The sequence below is a fragment of the Bubalus bubalis genome, chromosome 17 (assembly GCF_019923935.1).
Source record: "Bubalus bubalis isolate 160015118507 breed Murrah chromosome 17, NDDB_SH_1, whole genome shotgun sequence".
Classification (NCBI taxonomy): domain Eukaryota; kingdom Metazoa; phylum Chordata; class Mammalia; order Artiodactyla; family Bovidae; genus Bubalus; species Bubalus bubalis.
This window is the reverse complement of record NC_059173.1, coordinates 53562362-53584899: the sequence shown is the minus strand read 5'-3', so window position 1 is coordinate 53584899 and position 22538 is coordinate 53562362. Positions and strand designations below refer to the sequence as shown.

The following is a 22538-nucleotide window of genomic DNA, read 5'->3' as shown; positions in this document are numbered from 1 at the left end:
TAATAACATTTTATCCAATACCCAGGCAGATCTCAGGATGCCTCCAATTTTGATGCTGCTGCTGCTGCTAAACTATTATTCTTTGAGAGTTTAAAACGTGCCAACCTCAGTGCTACCTGCTTTGCACACTTTGGCTCATTTCTGGGGAGTGTATACTATTATGTCATTTTCAAGATGATCTTACAGAGAGTAGCTTGATGTCCAGTGGGAGAAGGACAGGTTTGTGGCTACAGATACTTGGAGGCTGTGGAGACAGGAGGGGAGATGGGTTACATAGAAGAGAAATCTCTGAAGGGATCCCTTATTTTCTCAATCCCTTTCCTAGTTTTCAGGATGACTTCAGTATTCAGGCTCCATTGTTTGTGATACCACGGAAATAGGCACAATGTCTGCCTATAAGCCACCTGTAATCTGCTGCTGCTGCTGCTGCTAAATTGCTTCAGTCGTTTCCAACTCTGTGCGACCCCATAGACGGCAGCCCACCAGGCTCCCCCGTCCCTGGGATTCTCCAGGCAAGAACACTGGAGTGGGTTGCCATTTCCTTCTCCAATGCATGAAAGTGAAGCCACTCAGTCGTGTCCGACTCTTAGCGACCTCATGGACTACAGCCTACCAGGCTCCTCTGTCCATGGGATTTTCCAGGCAAGAGTACTGGAGTGGGGTGCCATTGCCTTCTCCGACCTGTAATCTAGTAGATGGATAAGACTGGACATGAAAACACCACCACGTGGAACAAATCTGGATTTGATCTCTCATGTTCTATTCACTAGCCTTTACAGGCTGTGTTTTTTTTCCTTTTTTTTGGTTGTGTTGCGTGGTTTGTGGGATCTTAGTTCTCCAACCAGGGATCAAACCTGGGACCCCGTCAGTGAAAGCACCAAGTCCTAACCACTGGACCACCAGGGAATTCTTGACCTAAGCTTCTTTTTAAAAACTAAATGACTAGACTAGATAAGAAGTTGGCAAAATTTTCTTTTGAAGGGCTGGATTGTAAATATTTTAGTCTTTTGGGGCCCTGCAGTCTTTGACTACTCAATGCTGCTTTGTAGCAAGAAAGTGGCCATAGACAATATGTAACACATAGGCATGCTGTATTCAAATAAAGTTTTATTTGTAATTACACTTGTAAATAAAAATCAGGTGGGTTAGGTGGCTGATCCTTGGACCAGCTGATGGCTATAAGCCCCTTCCAGCTAGAAAAATGCTATCGTTTGTTCACCTTCCACATTGATTTCAGCTTTGGAGTGTGGAGACATTTCTTTGACTTTTCTCTTCTTGAGGAGGAGTATACAAAAGATGGCAATAGAAGTGGTCCTGGAGAGGCACCAGGAGGGATTCCCAGCAATGTTCTGATTGAAATCACAATGGGAGGAAGCCATTAAAAAAGGTGGGGAGAAAGGTCCTATTAATCAGAGATGGGCACTGCTGTTTTAGTTGGAGATCTGGCTATTAGCTCAGCAGGAAGACAAGATGGGGTAGGCTGGAAAATTGGCTTTTCCAGAGGCAGAATGCTAAAGAATTCTTTTTTAGAGCAAAATTTTCATGTAGTTCCTTATATAAGGCTTAGGACCCAAGGCACAAAACTTCAATAATGAAGTTTTGCTTGTACTGGGGAGCACAGTCTAGCAGAGCAATATAACAATCTCACACAAGACTTAACAATCTTAATGGTCTAACACAATCTAAACACAGAATTTATTTTTGTTGGAAATACATCAGTTCAGTTTGGTTCAATCAGTCGTGTCCAACTCTTTGCGACCTCATGGACTGCAGCATGCCAGGCCTCCCTGTCCACCACCAACTCCTGGAGTTTACTCAAACTCTTGTACATCGAGTCAGTGATGCCATCCAACCATCTAGTCCTCTGTCGTCCCCTTCTCCTCCCACCTTTAATCTTTCCCAGCATCAGGGTCTTTTCAAATGAGTCAGTTCTTTGCATCAGGTGGCCAAAGTATTGGAGTTTCAGCTTCAGCATCAGTCCTTCCAATGAATATTCAGGACTGATTCCCTTTAGGATGAAAATACATATACATCTCCATTTGAAAATTCTCCCATTTATTTTTTTCCATATATTTGAATAACTAGGTTTTCCAAGACATTTAAATGAATGCACAATCATAGGACTCTTCTTGTTGCAAGTGACAGAAACACCTTGCTCAAATTGACTTAAAAAATGGAATATATGGACCTAGAATATAGCGTGATCCAGAGGAATGCTGGCTTCATCTGGGGAAAGGGTCTGACCCAGATTGTCACATGAGGGTATTTGTTTCTTGTCTCTTTCATCTCTTCCTTCCTTGCGTATCAGCCTCACCTTCAGATGGACTTCTTCCTGGTGGTAGGATGCAATCTAAGACTCACTTTCTTATATGACCAAATACAGCAAAGGAACAAGAGCTTCTTTTTTGTCAAAAGTTATAGCACAGTCTCCTTGGCTCTGACTGGGCTACGTGCCCATTTCCAAACCAATTCCTGTGGCCTCAGTGAATTAGGGCCCACTACACAGCAAGAATGGTAAAGGTGGGGTTCCCCAAAGGAGAACATCTATTGGAAAGAGGTGGATGGTTTTGGATAACAGTAGACTTCCAGTGTAATGTTGCATTATCATTGTCAAAACACTTTCATGGAAACTCTAATTTGATTTTATAATGATTTCATGGAATGATAGCATGTTTGTCAACTATTATTTTTTAAAGACTTTATTTTTAATTGAAGGACAATTGTTTTACAGTATTACATTGGTTTCTGCCATACTGTCAGCTATTATTATTTACATTTTCAAATGAGAACATTAGGACTTAAATCACATGACTTGTTCAAATTCACATAGTTGGTGAAAGAGATTGTATTAACTTTTTTTCCCTCATGCTGTGATGTTTGACCACTGAACAGAAGAACTATTACCTCTCTTGTTTTGGGCTAGATGCCTACTAATGTCATCTAAAATATAATTGGGATTTTGGGACAGCCATATCCCGCTGGCTTACAGTGGCTTATAGCAGGGTAAGAGCCCCACGGATTTTTCACATAATTGCTGGTAAAATGTATTAATACCTAAAATGGCGTTTTGAACCTAAGTGCAGGGCTACCTTTATTCCTGTGATATCTCATATTAAATTTCCCCCATTGCTCCAGACTGGCAAGGATTTTTGAGTCATGTGGGATCTGAAATATTAACTGTCCTAGCTTTGTGCCATGTTCAAGTTTAATATATACTTCTATTTCATCTTTTAAGTAATTGATAAAAAGGCTGAACAATAATATATATGTAATATTGATTAATTACTGATTTTAATGTGGAATGAGGTCTCCAGTGACATGTCACGGGACTCTCCACCTTTGGATTTATTCAATATTTTTATAACTGATATAGATGGAGACTTAACTGATATGTTAAAAAGGTGAATCACCTCATAGATGGAATATATCTTCTCATTTGACCTCTTGGCCCATATTTCTGATATGAGGAACATTTTGATGGAGCACATCACCTTTGAAAATAAAAAGCCAAATTATTGGCCTGGAGTCAATAGTAGCGATGATTTTATGAAACTCCTGTATCATTTATCCTGGATAGAGTCAGGAATATTGTGGCCTTTCAGTTAATGTTAAATTCCTGCAATGAAAATAAGAAGATAATCACAGTGGTGATCAAGTATCACCATCTGTGAAAATTTAGGAATAAATAGATAGTATGCATTCCCTTAGTGACTTAATTTTCTTTTTTTCAGATTGGAAAATTGAAATTCTATAACTCAGATGTAAGCGATAACAAGGATTTGGCCAGAAATAGCATCTAGGGCTCAGATTCTCAGGCAGGAGCATGGCGGGTGGATTGCAGAGTCATCTGGTGGTAGGGATGGCTTTTAGACAAGCTTGTTCTCCTGCAGGCATGTTAAATTGCTCAGACCTGGCCCACTCATTGTGACCCCATGGACCATAACCCTCCAGGCTCCTCTGTCCATGGGATTCTCCAGGCAAGAATACTGGAGTGGGTTGCCATAACCTCCTCCTGGGAATGAATTTTCCCCACCCAGGGATACAACCTAATAGTCTTAGGTCTCCTGCATTGGCAGGTGGGCTCTTTACCACTAATGCCACCTGGTAAACTCACCTTTCCCCCCTATCTTTTGGCCTCCCTGCAGTGTATGTGGGTTCTTCGTTTCCTAACCAGAGCCTGAATCCCCGCCCCCTGCAGTGGAAGTGTGGTCTCTTAACCACTGGACTGCCAGGGAGGTCCCTATCCTATAGCTTTGACTGGGGATTAGTTCAAAGCACTTGAAAGGAGAATGAAGAGATTCTTATGAATATTAGAAATACCCTGATCAATTATTATCAATTAAACAAGAGTGAGAACCATCACTGTGCAACTAAATTTCCCTAAAAAGACTCCATTTAGGATTGGTCTCGGTCCTGGAGCGGGAGGTGCGCTGGACCACTCCTACCAGCAAAAGCTTTGCGGCCACTCTGTCCCAGGTGATGACAACTCCCCGACAAAGATCTCAAACACACGTGTTCCTGCTCTGCCTCACTTCTCCCGCTCCCCTGGCCTTAATTCTCTTAGAACCCCACCCGTAAGTCAGTATTTCCTAGACAAATCTTGCTTTCAAACTAATGGATAGATTTCACGGAAGATGAACAAAAGCTATTCTCTTCTTCCTGTTCCCATTAAGTGATTAACCGGTGCGATCAGGAAAATACCGTTTCTGTTTAAAAGGAGAAATATTTAGAGAGCAAATTTCCTTCACCTTTTCCCAACTGTTTTCAGAAAACAAGAAAACAGTAGCTTGTTCTGGTGCCTGATCCCGCCCCCTCCTCTCGCAGCGCTCCCTCCTCCCTCTCCGGCGCGCCCCCCCACCCCAACTCCCCACCACACTCCTTCAACTACAAGAAGAGGTTATCAAGGTGATAATAAGCGAGAAAATGTTCCAACCTTGTTTTAAGCCTCAGCCACATTGCACTGCTTAAAAGAGGTTAAATGCTTGTGTGAACCCGTGTTTTCCACACCCGGCCAGGCAGCCCTAAGCCGGGCTGATCCCGCCTCGCCTCGCCCCCTCTCCGCCAGAGACTAGTGGTTCAGGATGATTGAGGTGGTCTCAGCCTCCCCAGCAGCTGCTGACTTGCACTTGGAAATTCAATCCTCTCAAGGTAATTCCTCAGCTTATGAAAAACTTCTAGCAGTGAATTCTGAATTTGATGCCTCCCACTCCCAGCGGGCAACTGGCAGGCTCTCTGACTTCCAGCAGCCTCCTGGCCTGAGTGAGTGGGGTGCACCGTGTTATTTATCAAGGGAGTTTTACAAGGGACTTCCCTGGCAGTCCAGTGGTTAGGACTCTGCACTTCCACTGCTGGGGGCCGGGGTTCAATCCCTGCTTGAGGAGCTAAGATCCCACAAGCCCTGCAGCAAAACAAAGTAGTTTTACAAGCAGGACTGTTTTGGTCTCATTAGGAGATTTCTAGCTATTTCTAGAGCACCACTCTCAATCTCCTTTCTCTCCTGAGGTCTTCTATATCCCAAATGACTTGGGGTCCAACTGGTCACCTGTAGGCCACCAGTTGGCCTGGCTTCTACATCAGTGTAAAACTATTGCAGGAGGCAGAACCCCTTCCAGGGCCCGAGTGTGGTCTCTTATCTCACACTCAGAAATCAATTGTCCGAGGAGACATGTGCTGACAAAGCAAGAAGTTTATTGGGAAGGGGCGCCAGGGTGGAGAGCAGGAGGTAAGGGAACCCAGGAGAACTGCCCTGCCACGTGGCTCACAGTCTTGGGTTTTATGGTGATGGGGTTAGTTTCCAGGTTGTCTCTGGCCAGTCATTCCGACTCAGGGTCCTTCCTGGTGGTGTACACATCGCTCAGCCAAGATGGATGCCAGCGAGAAAGAATTTGGGAGGTCGGTAGGAAGTGTGGGCTGGCAGTTCTCTCCTCTTGACCTTTCCCGAATTCTTCCCCATTGGTGGTAGCTGTTAGTTTCATGCAAGGAGTAACAAACTAACAATAGTCAGTTTCATGCAACAATAATTCATGCAAGTGGCTACTCTCTTGGGCAGCCAGGGCAGGTGGTTTCAGTGTTTCCCCTGAAAACTGTGCTTCCTCTCCTCTTGGCTGGAGCATATCTCATTGCTTAGAGTGGCACTCTGTACTAAGGTTGGGAGGCCAAACTAATTGTAAAAGGAGATATGGAGTTACTATTTGCTATGATAACTCGGTCACCTCTTGCGAGCTGGTGGAGATGGACATCTTTTAAAAAGCAGATGGGGTACCAGGTTTGGAGAAATTCTACTCAATTCGAGGAAGTTACCCAGAGATTCTGAAATAACCATCTGCTTTTAAGATGTGGGAGATAAGTATTCTCAGCAGTGACAATGTCCTCTTCTTTTCATTCCTCACCCTGAAAGCTGCTCTCGTCCCCAATGGCAGGAAGTCCCTGGTCGTGGTTGCAGATGCTGCTGTGACGATCCTCTGCCTCATAACGGGGACAGCTTTGTGGTGGGAGGATCCAAATGTCCTTGTCTCCTAAAGCTTTAGCTCTGAGTTTCAGGATGTGTTTTGGCAAGTGCAAATCCAATAGTTGTTGAACCCTTGATAATCTTTTATGCCCTGTAGAAGTATGTTTTTATTCATCCGTTTCTTCAGGAGGTACGAAATAAAGCTGTTCCATTCTAGGCATAAATTAGCATTTATAACAATGCAGTGCAAAAAATGTAATTTAAATAGAACTGATTAGAATTTTGATAGGGCACCTAGGAACCTCTAAACAAATGCCGATCAGGTAATGAGTGGAACAAGTCATTTATTTCAGTGGTTCAGCTGTTCGTTCCATGATTGGGTCACAGTTTCCAAAACATCTACAGTGACTGTTCATTAATTATTCACTTCTCGCCCAGTAATTGTCCAATTTAACTACAAACTGTGAGCTTATAGGCAAAGCCACAGAAGACAGCCAAGGGAAAAAGGAACAACCTAGATAAAAGTATATTTTCTTTTTGTAATAGCATTCGCTAATTCAAGGACTCAGAGAGAGGGGAGCTATTGTTAGACTTTGGCCTTGGTCTTGCCTACACGTGGTGGACTAAATTGCTCACCATTTGTTAAGTGGGGACATTTAAGCTCCAGAGTGCTGAGCTTTGCAAATGAGGTTGTTCAAGTTGGCATTCAGCCTGTCTTTGTGGGGAGAGCCTCACCTTTGGGTCAGCGAGCAACGTTCTATAAGTGGGATGGAGAAGCTTCGAATGCTATCAACTGCATCCCATGTTTTTTCAGGTTCCTCCTCTTGGAAAATGTTCTGAGTCAATTTGAAAGGTTTACATGCAGGGTTTTTCTCCTTTGATATTTTGGAGGTTTTTCTTTTCTTATGAAGATGAAGATGTTTCTCTTTCATGAGTTCCGCTCACATCCAGGAAATTCTTGGTGCAGTGGCTTCCCTGGTATATCCTTACATTCCTTGATCTGTTTTACTTATTATCTTCACTGGTAATTAACATTAGTTTACCAGCCCTATTGTCTTGATATAATCTTGGTATTAGTAGGATGTCATTTTCTAGAATGCAGATTAGAAATGAAATCCTAAGAAAGGCAATAAGCTAAACAACTTTCCCCCCAGGTCAGAATGAAGCATTGTTTTTTTTGTTGTTGTTGTTTTTGAAGCATTAAAGGAAGAATCATCGGTTTTCAGTTCAGTCGCTCAGTCATGTCTGACTCTTTGCAACCCCATGGACTGTAGCATGCCAGTCTTCTCTGTCCATCACCAATTCCTGGAGCTTACTCAAATTCATGTCCATCGAGTTGGTGATGCCATCCAACCATCTCATCCTCTGTCATCCCCTTCTCCTCCTGCCTTCAATCTTTCCCAGCATCAGGGTCTTTTCCAATGAGTCAGTTCTTTGCATCAGGTGGCCAAAGTATTGGAGTTTCAGCATCAGTTCTTCCAATGAATATTCAGGACTGATTTCCTTTAGGATGGACTAGTTGGATCTCCTTGCAGTCCAGGGGACTCTCAAGAGTCTTCTCCACCACCACAGTTCAAAAGCATCAATTCTTCAGCACTCAGCTTTCTTTATAGTCCAACTCTCACATCCATACATGACTACTGGAAAAACCATAGTTTAGACTAGACGGACCTTTGTTGGCAAAGTAATGTCTCTGTTTTTTAATATGCTGTCTAGGTTGGTCATAACTTTTCTTCCAAGGAGCAAGTGTCTTTTAATTTCATGGCTGCAGTCACCATCTGCAGTGATTTTAGAGCTCCCCAAAATAAAGTCTGTCACTGTTTCCATTGTTTCCCCATCTATTTGCCATGAAGTGATGGGACTGGATGCCATGATCTTTGTTTTCTGAATGTTGAGGTTAAGCCAATTTCTTCACTCTCCTCTTTCACTTTCAAGAGGCCCTTTAGTTCTTCTTTGCTTTCTGCCATAAGGGTGGTGTCATCTGCATATCTGAGGTTATTGATATTTCTCCTGGCAATCTTGATTCCAGCTTGTGCCTCATCCAGCCCGGCATTGCATATACGTTAAATAAGCAGGGTGACAATAATCATCAGTATTATAGTTTTAATGTTGCAGTCCTTGCCCTGGGGGTTTTGTGGCTGAAGAACCTCAAGGGACGAGGCTCTACAAAGTGGAGCGAGCTTTGAACAAAGGCCTGATACCCCAGCAGGTGTGAGAACAGGGCTGACCTGGTCCTGCTGTCTGACAGGCTAATGTTGCCACAGCAATTTGTCTGAGTGGCATTGTCTTTCTTGATTCTGCTGCCTGAAAAGAGAACATCTTCCTTCCTTTGGGTCATGGCCACATACGAAGCATGCATCTAAGTCACTACCCAGTGGGTCATTATTACTAAATTAATAAAGCCGGGGTCTGGGCGATGCTCCCACGCTGGCAGTGGAGTGACAAGCGTGTGTAGAGAATTTCTGTTGTGTATAAAAACAACAGTGACTATCTCTGGGCCAGAGTCTTTGTTGCCCAAACTCATGGTATCTGTGTGAGAGAAAAAGTGAACGTTTGTTATTGCTGGAAGAATTTACAGCAGCCTGGCTCTATGTTTGCGGAATTCACCCATCATTTGAGTACCTGTTTCTTTGAGTAGGTGTCAGGCCATTTTACAGGTGAGTAAACTAAGGCAAAGAGAGGTAAAGAGATTTGCCGTACTCAAGAAACAATTCTGAGGCCCAGGAGACATGAAACCAGTGGTCCACCTCAAAGCAATGTTAAATCACCTAGACCTGTGTGTATGCCTGTGCTTTTCTTTCAAAATAGAGGGAAAAGGAAATAGATAAACTATTAGAGATGGCTGATACTGTTTTCAACACTGATCATACTGGTTCTCATGAACTCTGCTATTTAGATATAAGCTAAGAGAACTGACTACCTTGGAACAAGCAAATGGATAAAATATTGTGTTTGGGGTAATTTATTTTCTCTGGCTCTGTTAACTCTTGAGCAATTAACTGGATTATTTCCTCAATGTGAACAATGATTCTCTCCATACTAAAACAATTAGTTGGACAATTGTGCTAGGGTGAACATTTACTCTTATTTTTTTTTCCTTTCCTCCTGTCACCTCTCCTCCCCCACATGTCTGGCTGTCTCTCTGAGAACCATTTCAAAGGCATAATATCTGCATGAAGATTGGAAGCTCTCAAACATCATAGCCAGGAACTTCAGCTGCACATTTCTTCTCAGCAGATCTCCGCATATCTTTGGAATTTTATGTCGTGCTTACTTTCCAATCACTGGATTCCGTATTATAATGTCTCCATTATTTTGGTGGGCAGATTAGAGCTGATTGTTGCTCACAGCAGCCTTCAGCCACCCCCTGTGAGACCTCCACAGCTTACCTTATCATAATATCGGAAAGCAATTTCTCTTGACTGCTGTGAACCCATGCCAGAAATCCGAAAAGCTGCCACAGTCATTAAGTGATTTCCAATTAGTTAATTGGTTTCACAGGCTGCTTCTTTCTAAACTGCACCTTAAATGAAAAGCAGAACCATCCATTTTTGAAAGAGAAGGGAAAAAAAAAAAATCCTGGGGCCTTTGGGTTTTCAGATCCTAAAACGAAGCATACTTTGGAAAAAACAGCACAAAAAACACCAGTCCTGCAGAACATAAAACATTATTATTTATAATTTTATTTACGTGCTTTGGGCTGTGCTAGGTCTTCATTACTGCGCGGTCTTTTCTCTAGTTGTGGCGAGCAGGGATTACTGTTTGTTGTAGCGTGTAGGCTTCTCATTGTGGAGGCTTCTCTTGCTGGGAACACGGGCTCTAGGGAACACGGGCTTCAGTAGTTGCGTTCCTTGGGCTCTAGAGCACAGGCTGAGTAGTTGTGGTGCATGGGCTTAGTTGCTCTGAGGCATGTGGGATCTCCCCGGATCGGAGATCGAGCCTGTGTCACCTACATTGGCAGGTGGATTCTTTACCACCGAGTCACCAGGGAAGCCCTGAAAATATGATTACAGAAAAGAATGTATTCTGTCTCCCGGCTTTCCCAAGTGGTGGAGAGTTTATTTTGCCCACTTTGACTTTGAATTCAAGCAAGTGAGGTAGGCTATTGCAGAGCAGCACAGCACATGAAGAATTTCTAGATCCACACGGATTCTTCTCCAGGGAAGCCGCCTGGCCTGAGTTTTGGGTCTCCAGGGTAGTATTTGCTTGGTTGCTCTGACATGCTATTAACCCCCACTGAGCAGTCGAGCGAAGTCCCTGAGAGTGGTTCTTTAATAGGCTGCTTTTCAGAAAGGGATTTGGATATGGTTAGGTGTGTGTCTGTGTGAGTCACTCAGTTGTGTCCGACTCTTTGTGACCCCAAGGACTATAGCCCGCCAGGCTCCTCAGAACATGGAATTCTCTAGGCAAGAAGACTGGAGTGGGTAGCCATTCCCTTCTCCAGGGAATCTTCCTGACCCAGGGATTGAACCTGGGTCTCCTGCATTGCAGGCAGATTCTGTACCATCTGAACCACCAGGGAAGCCCCATGGTTAGGTATATGGACTGTCAAAAGGAGTGAGGTGAAGGAAGGTGAAAGGTTTATGAGAATATCTCTAGTTAATGGTGGGGAGTCATAAACAGGAGTTTTGAGCAATTACTGATCTGCACAACAGAGTAAATATTTATTTAATAGGGTAAATAGGGTAATAATTAGCCACTAGGTAAATCAGTCATCTCTTTTCTTTGCTAGAGAAAACTAATGAGAGAAAATCTAATGATAGATGCATAAAAAGTGAATGCAAAATTTCCTCTCTGTTAATTAGATAAAAATGCAGTCATTCAAATAAGAAGCAGCAGAGAGTAGTGGTTAAAAGCAGACTCTGGAGACAAATTATCTGGGTGGAAATCCTGACAATCACTTTCTAGTTGTGTGACTTGGGGCAAGTTACTTGACCTCTATGTGCTTCAGTCTCCCGTGAAACAGGGAAGAGGAGCTTTAATACCGTCCTCCCAAGGTTGTTATGAAGGGTGAACATACGGGTTAAAATCCATCAGTTCCGAAGAACCAGGTTTGGTACATAATTTGTTAAAGAAACCAGATTTTATCATATGCCATGTTTTGAAAGATTCACTGTTTGATCTTTACATTGAAAAAACCCTCTCCTCTTGTGGGTAAGTACCCATGAGAACCAATTCTCAAAGGAGGGCAATATCTGAGATGCTGGGGGCCCATTTGGTTGGTCAGTCCATCTGTCAGTCAGGTATGTTCCCTGCCATTAACTCTTTAAGACAATTTCTTTCCTTCAGACTGATCTTTTTGTTAAAGAACAATTTTTATGTTAGAGAAGTAGATTAAATTGGAAGAGTAGAGGAGGCAGGGATTGGAATACTGGGTCAGAAAAAGACAAACAACTTGTGTGCAAGTGTATATATATATGTGTGTGTGTGTGTCTGTCTGTCTGTTTGAAAGACAAAGACTGAGAGACAGAGAAAGACAGATATACACACAGACAGACATGCACACAGAGAGAGACAGGGAGAGAGAGCATTTGGGTAGCAACAGAAAATCTGCGGTGAGTAGGAGACCATGCACATTGCTGTGAAGGAGATGAGAGACAAGGTGAATCCGGAGGCAAAGAAGGGAGGACAGGCAGCCCTGGCTGGCGCTGGTGCCTTTCTGTCTGCTTTGGAAGCAGTTGGTTCATCATTTCAGCAGCCTGGAGTCCTTTAGTAATGACTTTATGGATTAAAATTTAAAACCAAATTAGATGTGTTTACAAAACAGCACCCATACTGAATTGATAACGAGCTGCCAAAAGGTGGTCTGACAATTATCCGGGAGCCCTGGGGTGTGCTGTTCTGGTAGATGGTCCTGTTGTTTATTGATGTGGGTAAAACCGCAGCCACCCTTTCTTCTGTATCTATTCCGCTCCCCGCCTAAAGATAGCACTTGTAGGTGATATGCTGGCAGGCACAAGAAAGTAACACATTTATGGGCACATGTTTCCTTGCCTCAGTAGTGACTCTGGTAGAAGTTTGTCTGCTTTTTTGGGTATGTCTTTAAACATTTTTGAGTTTCCTTGCGCAGCCCATTCATTTCAGTGGAAACCATGGTTTAAAAAAAATACTAAGTTCGAGATCTCATAACGATACAGGCGTTCTGAGATAGTGTGCTGTGAAAGTGAAAGGTTTTCAGGGGTGATGAATTCCTCTGCCCCTTTCCAGCAGTCACCCTTTTCCCTAGCACATAGCTATTTCAGAAAGGGAGAATCTTTTATTCCAGTTTTATGCAACAGAACGCAGTATTTTCTACTCATATATTTTTTAGAGCAGGAGCTGTTCTTTCAAGTTTGTTAATCAGTATAAAGGAAAGAAATCATCAAAGTGAATGCTTCTTGGTCCTGTCTAGAGACAGCAATGGTTTTTCTTGTAATGAAGTGCATCAGTGGATTTATTTCTATGGTCCATGAAGCTAGTTATGACTCAATAAATATTAAATCAATCAGCCGAATAAACTCTCCCTGCCCTCGAGGAACTTATGATCTGCTGAACCAAGATGAATCATGTCCCTTTATCTTTTAATATTCTTTGACTTTCACTTTTGGGGAAGAAAATCTCAAGAATTCCTAACCAGGGAGCCTGAAGAGGTTTGGGCTGTGATACACTTAAATTCATTTACAAGCCAGTGAGAAGATTTGGTAGGAGGTGTTACCTGAGCGTTAATAATGCTTGTGAGATGGCCCCTTTATAAAAGAGAGTTAAGTGCTAAAATAACACCAGGGCTAAAGAAAGCGTGGCTGCTGGTGGTGATCCAAAGGGGTGTGTGTTGTGTCTCCAGGGGTAGGGAGATGGAGACGAGCACACTGGGACAAGACGGTACCATCTGTTAATCACAGAATTTAAAACCACAATTCAATTACATGGGATTCCATGCTAATATGAGTGGCTTTTCCATTTCAGAAGGCAGCAGGAGCCTGCGGTGGAGTCAGTGCACATCCGAAAGCCTGATTAAATGTGTTGGGGGTGCACGTGGAATATTTTAGTCTCGGGATATTATTTATATTGAAACAGGAGCATCTTGGGGGAACAGAGCTGCATTAAAGCCACACACTTAACGGATGATCTTTTGCTTCCAGAGAGGCTGTGTGTTCTGCGTGGACTCCGGTGGCCCTGGTAAAGCTCTTGGCATCTTCCTGACCTGCTGTAAACCTGCTCGCTGGGCTCAGACACATTAGAAATAAACACAATGCACTTGTTTGAATGGATGCCAGGCATTAAGCTGGGCTCCTGGACTTTGTATCAGGGACTTCATCAGGGAGGGTTATCCTCTGGTTGCACTGCAGTTTGGGTAACAGGAAATTTAAAACTAAAGGAGCCAGATATTTAACCCCTACAGGGGCTTGGTCCTGTGACTATTCCTTGGTTTTTGAGCCTTTAGGAAGCTCCTGATCTGATAGGAGGGAGGGCGCCACCCTGCCCCCAACATTTAACCCCTTCTTACTGCTCTGACTCTTACCTTGTTCCCTCCACCTGGGATTTCCTTCCTTCTATTGCATTGGCCAAAAGGATTGGATTTTATACTATCTCATTGAAAACTGGAGAAGGCAGTGGCACCCCACTCAAGTACTTTGCCTGGAAAATCCCATGGACGGAGGAGCCTGGTAGGCTGCAGTCCATGGGGTCGCTAAGAGTCGGACACGACTGAGCGACTTCACTTTCACTTTTCATTTTCATGCATTGGAGAAGGAAATGGCAACCTACTCCAGTGTTCTTGCCTGGAGAATCCCAGGGACGGGGGAGCCTGGTGTCTGCTGTCTATGGGGTCACACAGAGTCGGACACGACTGAAGTGACTTAGCAGCAGCAGCAGCAGCAGTAGCAGAAGCATGGAAAACCAGAGGAAACTTTTTGGCCAACCTGATACTTTTAGATGTCCCAGCCCAACTCATTCTTCAAGAGCCAGCTAAAATGTCAGATTGGTTTTCCTTGCTGCGTCCCTTCATTAATTCTTCTTCTTCTTCTTCTTCTTTTTTTTTTTTTTTTTTGCTGTGGGTGTTTTTTTAAAAGGCTTTTTATTGAATTTGTTACAATATTGCTTCTGTTTTTTATGCTTTGGTTTTTTGGCCTGGAGGCATGTGGTATCTTAGCTCCCTGAGCAGGAATTAAACCTGCAGCCCCTGCATTGCAAGGCAAAGTCTCAACCACTGGACAACCAGGGAAGTCCCCCTTCACTAATTCTTATCCTCCTCACCCCGCAGCCCCATCCCCATAAAGCAGTCAAGAAGCATGTCATCTGTGTTAGTAGTTCAGTCATGTCCAACTCATTGTGACCCTGTGGACTGTAGCCTGCCAGGTTCCTTTGTCCATGGGGATTCTCCAGGCAAGAATGCTGGAGTGGGTTGCCATGCCCTCCTCCAGGGGATCTTCCCAACCCAAGGGATGGAACCTAGGTCTCCCACATTGCGGGCAGATTCTTTATCGACTGAGCCACCAGGGAAGCCCATAGTCTCATAGAAAAGCATGGATTTTGGACTAGATAAGTCTGAGTTTATGTTTCAGTTCTTACAGTTATTGTGTGAGTTTAGGTAAGGCTTCTTCTGGTAAGGCTTCTTGTCCTCTTTAGCCTTACTTACCCTTAGCTATAAAATGGGGATAATGCCACTTACCTTAGGGTTTGTAGGCACATTAAATGATGTCACCAAGTACAAGGCTGCATAGAGAATATTCCATAGGTCTTAGTTCCTTCATCCAGCTAGTGGTAATTCTTCACCTTGTGGTTATGGATCTCTTGGATCTGATGAAAGTGATGGTCTCTGCTCCCAGGGGAAAAAGATACATGATCATATTTTCATACAATTTTAGGAAATTCAGGGATCCTTAAAGTGCAAACAAGAACCCCTTAAGGGTGGTGGTCCCAAGACCTCCCTGGTGGTTCAGTGGTTAGGACTCCATGCTTCTACTGCAGGGGGTACAGGTTTAATCCCTGGTCAGGGAACTAAGATCCAGTAAGTTTCAAGGTGTGGTGGAAAAAAAAAAAAAGGGTGGTGATCCCTTGGTTAAACCCCTCCTCCACCAAAATAACCACATTTGTAAGACTTAAAAGAGACCTGGCGCTTATGAGGGGCTGAACAAACTCTGGTTAATCTCAACTCTTCCGAAATTGCCATCAGTGTACACCAGGCCTGGAGGAAATCTAGTTGTAATTTTTCCTTATATTTCGTTTCGGGAAGCTGTCATGGCCAAGTGACAGAAATACCTCGGAGCGGAGAGTCTAGCCCTTGACTGACATGTCTTCCAGCTGGCCTGCCATACCTGCTTTGAACAAATTTGGCCTTTTCAAAGATCTTCCCTTTCTTGTCCGACTCTACCCTGCAGTCCTGTGTGTGCTGCTATCCAGCCAGGAGATGTGTTTTGCTGACATCTCTGTCTTCGCTCTCTGTATGGGATTTATAGCAATTATCCTTTGCTTGGTCCCGGTGTCTGTATTTTGGCAGGCCGCCCTGCCTTCCATGTGATAAGTGCTTTGCAGACAGTGCAGCCGGAGCTCTGCCAAGCCTAATGTCACCCCCATCAGATGCCACCTGGGTCTAGGGGTTACCTCCACCTGCCCCTTCCTTTCTAAGTCTGCTGGTACAGGTTCCCCTGGTACTATGTTTAAAAGCACAAAGTGATGTGCAAGTCTGGCTCTCATCCAGTGCCTTGGAACAATGTTAGCAGTGAACCTAGATAATTCAGGCATCTCTGAATGTTTTTTATAGCCCGTACTACCTGGATTGGTTTGTCTGACTGTGTACAGCAAGTAAATGAACTGGATAATCGCCATATTTCTATTCCACTCCGTGCTGTGTAGCCTGCGCCTCTGGAAACAAAAGTTTTCTCTCCAACAAAGTCAGTCCTCAAGAACAATGGTACCCCCTGGGGGTGAATCCCTTTGTCAGCATGTGCCAAGGTATGACTAATCAAATTGGCTCAAAAAAAACACCTTTTTCCCATTTGACTTTCATTTGATATTTTCACTGAAGAGCAAGCCACAAGGACGACAACAGAGAAGCTCTAAAAGCAAACAAAACTCAAACCAGCTTCCTTCTCCCTCCCCCCGACAAAATAACCATCTCGCATTGATGTGTCCCGTTTCAGGTGTGTGGGTCAGGCTGTATTTATTCTCTGGCTGCTTTGTGAATGTCCATATCTGAGAGCCCCAGAATACTATGGATCGCTATTTCTCAAACTTGAACGTGCCTTCAGATCACCTGGAAATCTGTTGAAATGCAGCTTCCTGTCCAGTGGGTCTGGGGAGGAATCAGAGGTCCCGCGTGTCTAATGAAGCCCCTGGGGGATACTGTTGTCACTGGTCCCTGGGTGAACCATGGAGAATTGAGACAGTGGCCTCATCCTGTAAGGGACCCGCACATGAAGGTCCAGTCAATCTACATGGCCTGTTAGGCCCTCGGCTTGGCCTGCTCTTTGTCACAACCTGATCCTGTTTCTTATAGCAGATGCAAGTAGAAAGCGTCTGGTCTTGAGAGAAGAGCAAACACATTTTCATGAAATCAAGGCAGGATCCACCTAAATACAACACATGGCCCGCTAAGACACCTCCTTGCCTGCAAGTCCTCCTTGGCATCTCACTGGTTATTTAAAGTTCTCAGTAGGAAATTGTTCATCACTCAAAATTTAGGACAGCCTAGAAAAGTGCAATGAATGTAAATTTTCAAAGTCTGGAGTACTTGTCATAGCAAAGAGCAAATTTTTGGAGCTTGAATTTGAGACAAGGAAAACTCTAATCACAGCCACTCGTTCTTTGTTCATTCCTATTAAATACCATTCTTTTTTGTTTTTATGTCTCTTTGAAAACTACTTGGACTCTTTTCTGGAAGGAGTCAGGTATATAGTAACACATTCATTATGTAAACATTTATTCTTTCAACACAGAGTGTCTCCCATGTGAAAAAATTGTGGTAGTGACTTCGCTTCTGAGTTAATAAAGCAAGCCATTAACCTCTGTGAGTTTCCATTTTCACATCTGAATAATGAACAGCTGGCCCCGGGTGATCCCACGTTGTCTGGTATCTTGCATTCTGAGCACTGTGAAACACTGAAGCAGAAGCATTCTGCCTGTTGGTGGCTTTTTAGTGTCCGGCTTGAAGGCTTTCCTTAGCTCCTTCTCTTTCATGGCCGGGTGAGGAAGGCGCTCATCATCCTGTGTGTGTGTGTTGTGGTTTGTAGGGTGATAACTGAGGGAAGGAATATGGTTCCCTGTACTAATGTTGCTTTTTCTCTTGAGTGGAAGAGTATTCCTATCAAAGAAAAGCCCCACAGAGAGTTCCTAGATATAAATGTGAGAAAGGTGAAGGAGTGTAAAACCCTTTTGGAGGCTATTCTTTGGCCACTGAGAAGGTTCCAGAGATGCCCCAGGTCTCTGCTGGAGAGGGGTGGAAAACCATTCCTGTAAACATCCAAATTAGTTAGTGCTCTAACATCCAAATTCCAAACCACTCTATGCTGTTTCTATGTAAATAAAGCTGGTAATGGGAAATCTGATCTAAGAACAAATGTGTAAGGAAGAGTATGGAAATCTGAGTAGGTCTGGGTAGATAGAAATAAGGAGGATGGAGAGGCTTTGTCCTCCTGAGGATGGTGAGAGGGAGAGTGAGGCCTGGCCGGCATGTGTAGAGTTGACCAGATGAGGTCATGCTTCTCCCCCTGCAAGGGGTGGATGTGAGTTCTATAATGAAGAGGCTGGCTCCTGGGCTTGTCTTGAAACAGGGATGAGGGGCAGGCAGAGACTGAGAGAGAGAAAGAGCAAGAATACGAGAGAGAATGAACGAGAGAAAGAGAGAGAGAGAAATGTAGCCAGCTTGGGTCTGTATTCCCTGGGTCTGGTGGGCAGGAAATGAAGCAGAGCCGCTGGGAGACTATGATGGATGGCATGGAGGGGACTCTCCTGTCCTTGTAGTCTATCCATTTCCATTGAGTTGCTTGGGAAGTCCCAATCTGGAAACCACAGGGGCTGAGTTTAGACTCTAAATCAAGTCTCTGCCTTCATTGCCTTTGGTGTCTGTGAAATGCTTAAGCACTGAGTGAGAAGAGGAAGCCTAGCTTCTACTTAGGCCAGTAGAGCAAGTCCTGCTGTGGCCTTTGGGCAAATGGCTTTTTATTTCATCTATACATCAAGTACCCCCGCTTCCCCATACGTGCATTTTTTTCTTTTCTTACAGGATGACTAAAAGTGAAGAGCTCCTTTCCTGTTGTCATGAAGGCAGCTGTCTAGTTGAGTTGCTTCTCTAGCAAGAACAGTCGGTGTCATTAATTTTTTCTCCGTACTGTGTGGGCTGTGGAACATGAAACCGACTTGATTGATCACATTGCCACTTCAAAACGGGAGTCTTCGGAGGCAGGTGGGTGAGTGGGTTGGTGAAACACTTCGGAGAGTTAATGCATGTGTGCAGTTATCACAGCATTGCCCCTCCGTAGATGGATTACATTTGGGATCAGGTTGTGTGTGAGGGGCTGGGTAAAATCAGGATGGAAAGAGACAGATAGGGTGAAACTAACGTGACTCTGCCTCAGCCACACAGTGGCCATAATTGTGAGACGGGTTAGGTACGGGTGCTCATGTGGGGCGTGATGTGTGCCTGGGGGCAGAACCAGAATGGAAAAGGGATTGAAAATCCTGTCATCTGAGGAAGGGATTAAAGACCAAGTGTATTTAATGGCAGAAGAGAAATTCTTATTTTGTATGTGTCCTGGTTTTTGTCTTCAGTTCTTGAAGGGTGGTTGAAGAAAGGGGTTTGGAATATTCTGTGTGGCTTTCGAGAAACAATTGAAACCTACTTGACTCCATTGGAAGGTAACATGTTTAAATGGAATGGGCACCTTCTTATGGAAGTGGGTTTCTTTTCATGTTGTCATTCAAGTCAGTGCTTTAAGGGAAATGCATGCTCTGGGACATGTTTGGCTTGGTTGACCTCTACAGGTGCTTAGAAGGTGGTCAGACAAAGATTTCATCACATTTCATAAATTTCCTTCCCATCTTCCATAACAACTTGAACAATTTCTGGCCTTGTTGAAACCAGATATCCTGCCGTGGACAGAATCTAGTTTCCTGTGAAAGTGGAGTCGTATAGAACTGGCTCCTTTTTCCCTTTAAGAAATAAGATTAGAAATCTCAGTTTCTGTGTCATTGTGGTACAGGAGAAAGAATAGAACTTGCAATCCTGAGTGGGATCCTAACTTAAACATTTTCTTGTTGTGTGATCTAGGGCAAAGCTTCAGTTGTTTAATTAGTAAGTTACAGCTAATGCTGTTACCTTTGCATGGTTGTTAGAAGCAATGAGATGATGTAGGGACAGGGCCTGGTACCTAGTAGTCACTCAGTAAGTGTACTTGTTTCCATTTATTTCCTTTTGTCTCCCAGACAACTAAAATAAAGCAGTTGGCTTATAAGAAAAGCAAACTACATGCCAATATCCCTGAGAATATGGACACAAAAATTCTCAACAAAACGGTATTCACAGCACATTAAAGGGATTTGTATACCCCACCGTCAAGAGGGGTTCACCCTTGTGATGCAAAGATGATTTCAACACATGCAAATCAGTAAATGTGGTTCATCACATTAATAGAATGAAAGATAATAATCATTTGATCATCTTTCTGGGATAACAGGGTGTGAGGCTTCTCAGCACCTGTCCTTGACTTAGGGTGGTGGGTTATGGATCCAAGACCATGGGAGGGGTGGTGGAGTGGAGGGATGAGAGATGGCAGCGTGCTGGGTACCAGCCTGTGGGTAGTTCAGGCTAGAACAGGGTGTCCTTTTGTGGTCCCATTTTGTGGTCCCGGGGGGGGTGTGTGTGTGTGTGTGTGTGTGTGCACGCGTGTGGATGTGCACACAGTTGTTTTCCTTTAGCTTCTAGGCTCAAACTGTCTACTGCATAATTCCCTCTAGTCTGGTGTGTCTCAGACTCCAAAGTGCATACAAATATCCTGTGGATCTTGTGAAAATGCACATACTGATTCAACATAACCATGGAGGGGCCTGAGATTCTGCATTTCTCACAAGCTCTCAGGGGGCACTGAAGCTGCTGGTGTATGGATTATACTTTGGGTAGACTGTGCTGTCTGCAGAAAACCTCTGAAGCCATCTTCAGTTGGGTGATGATTTTGGAGCCTGCCTCTGATTCTGCCAGAATTCATGGAGAATGCCTCCTTATCATTTTTTGGTGAAGAGTCATTATTTATGAGTACTGTATATCTCTTTTCTCCAAAGATGAGGTCTACCTGCAATCTATAAAGCCCATATATAGCAACGCATCTTTTTCTCAGAGTGGTGCTAACATTGCTGGTGGTGAAGCCCTAAGTACAAACCTGTTTTAGGAAAGAAATTCATCTTGTTAGAGGGAGCTGAGTACTTACAAGGCAGATAACGTTCTGCAGTTGCTGAATTGATGAAGAGAGGCACCGGGATTCAGACTTAACTATTTTTCATTCTTTGAATGAAGTCTATCTTCTGAATTACATGAGCTGTGTGAAGCGGGGAAGGAGAGCAATGGTTCTGGAAACAAAAACAGAGTTCTTATCTTTTAATACAGGAGAGAGTGCCTCGGGATATTATTATTTGTGATTTATGGGGTGCATAGCAATATGACCAGTGTCTCTCCACAGCAGACAGAGGACTCTGGCCCTCTGCCTTTGATGAACTCTTGTTTCTTCCCAGGGGCAATTTTCCACTGTAGAATAGCTGCCGCATCACAAAATTTTGGCTTAAAAAAATCATACTGAATGAGCTGCTTGGAGACTTGGTTTTTGTTTTCAGTCCTGCTACTGACTTTTTCTGACTTTGTCTAAATTCCTTATATCTTCTGCCCTGTTAATAAGGCCAGTCACTCTTGCTATCAAACATTTGCTTTTGAAATACCCTGAGATGTTTATTAGCTAAATTAGTCTCGAGTATTTGTGAAAACTCGATTTCCTTCTGAAGATATATCAGATTCTTCTGACAAGATCAAACTGTGTAAATGAATAAAACCAACTAAACAAACAAAGCAGAAGACTCTTGGACCATCATTTGTGAGGAAGGAGTAGAAGGCAAGGCAAGTTTCCCCCCTCCCTTTCTTCCTTCCTTCTGTCTTTTTTAAAACTTTATTTTGAAATATTTTAGATTTATAGAAAAGTTGCAAGAATAGTATAAAGGTTGCCCAAATGTTAACATTTTTACCATGCTTGCTGTCATCTCTCTCTTTCCATCTATATCTATGTTTTGTTGACCCAGTTGAGAGTACGTGAAAGACAAAATAGATGCTCCTTATGCTTAAATACTTCAGTGAATATTCTAAGCATGTACGTAACCACAGTACAGTTATTAAAATCAAGATTAAACTGACAACACTATTAAACCTATAGACTTTATTCAAATTTGAAGCCCAGTGTGCTGCAGTCCATGGGGTCACAAAGAGTCAGACTCAACTGAGTGACTGAACTGACTGAATATGTCTTTTAAAGTAAGACAAAAAAAAAAAAAGCAACTTCCTTTGGTTCAGACCCAGACCAGGCTTATGTGTTATATGTAGTTATCATGTTTCTTGTCTCATTATCCTGGAACATCAGCTCAATCTTTCTGTCTTTCATCAGATCAGATCAGTCGCTCAGTCGTGTCCGACTCTTTGCAACCCCATGAATAGCAGCACGCCAGGCCTCCCTGTCCATCACCAACTCCTGGTGTTCACTCAGACTCACGTCCATCGAGTCAGTGATGCCATCCAGCCATCTCATCCTCTGTCGTCCGCTTCTCCTCTTGCCCCCAATCCCTCCCAGCATCAGAGTCTTTTCCAATGAGTCAACTCTTCGCATGAGGTGGCCAAAGTACTGGAGTTTCAGCTTTAGCATCATTGCTTCCAAAGAAATCCCAGGGCTGATCTCCTTCAGAATGGACTGGTTGGATCTCCTTGCAGTCCAAGGGACTCTCAAGAGTCTTCTCCAACACCACAGTTCAAAAGCATCAATTCTTTGGCGCTCAGCCTTCTTCACAGTCCAACTCTCACATCCATACATGACCACAGGAAAAACCATAGCCTTGACTAGATGAACCTTTGTTGGCAAAGTAATGTCTC

At 43.6% G+C, this 22538-nt stretch overlaps 1 long non-coding RNA gene across 5 annotated transcripts in view; it reads left to right on the top strand.

Moving 5' to 3' along the window:
* Window positions 1–4187: 4187 nt before the first annotated feature.
* LOC112579965 overlaps window positions 4188–22538 on the top strand; it is a 73377-nt gene continuing 55026 nt past the window's right edge. The window contains exons 1-4 of one of the 5 annotated variants that reach the window (XR_006545646.2): window positions 4213–5148; window positions 18648–18827; window positions 19193–19279; window positions 20339–21939. This is a non-coding gene — a long non-coding RNA (uncharacterized LOC112579965). Of the gene's footprint in view, window positions 5149–18647; window positions 18828–19192; window positions 19280–20338; window positions 21940–22538 lie in introns of those variants that run through there. The other 4 variants (XR_006545647.2, XR_006545645.2, XR_006545648.2 and 1 more) reach the window with 4 other exon arrangements.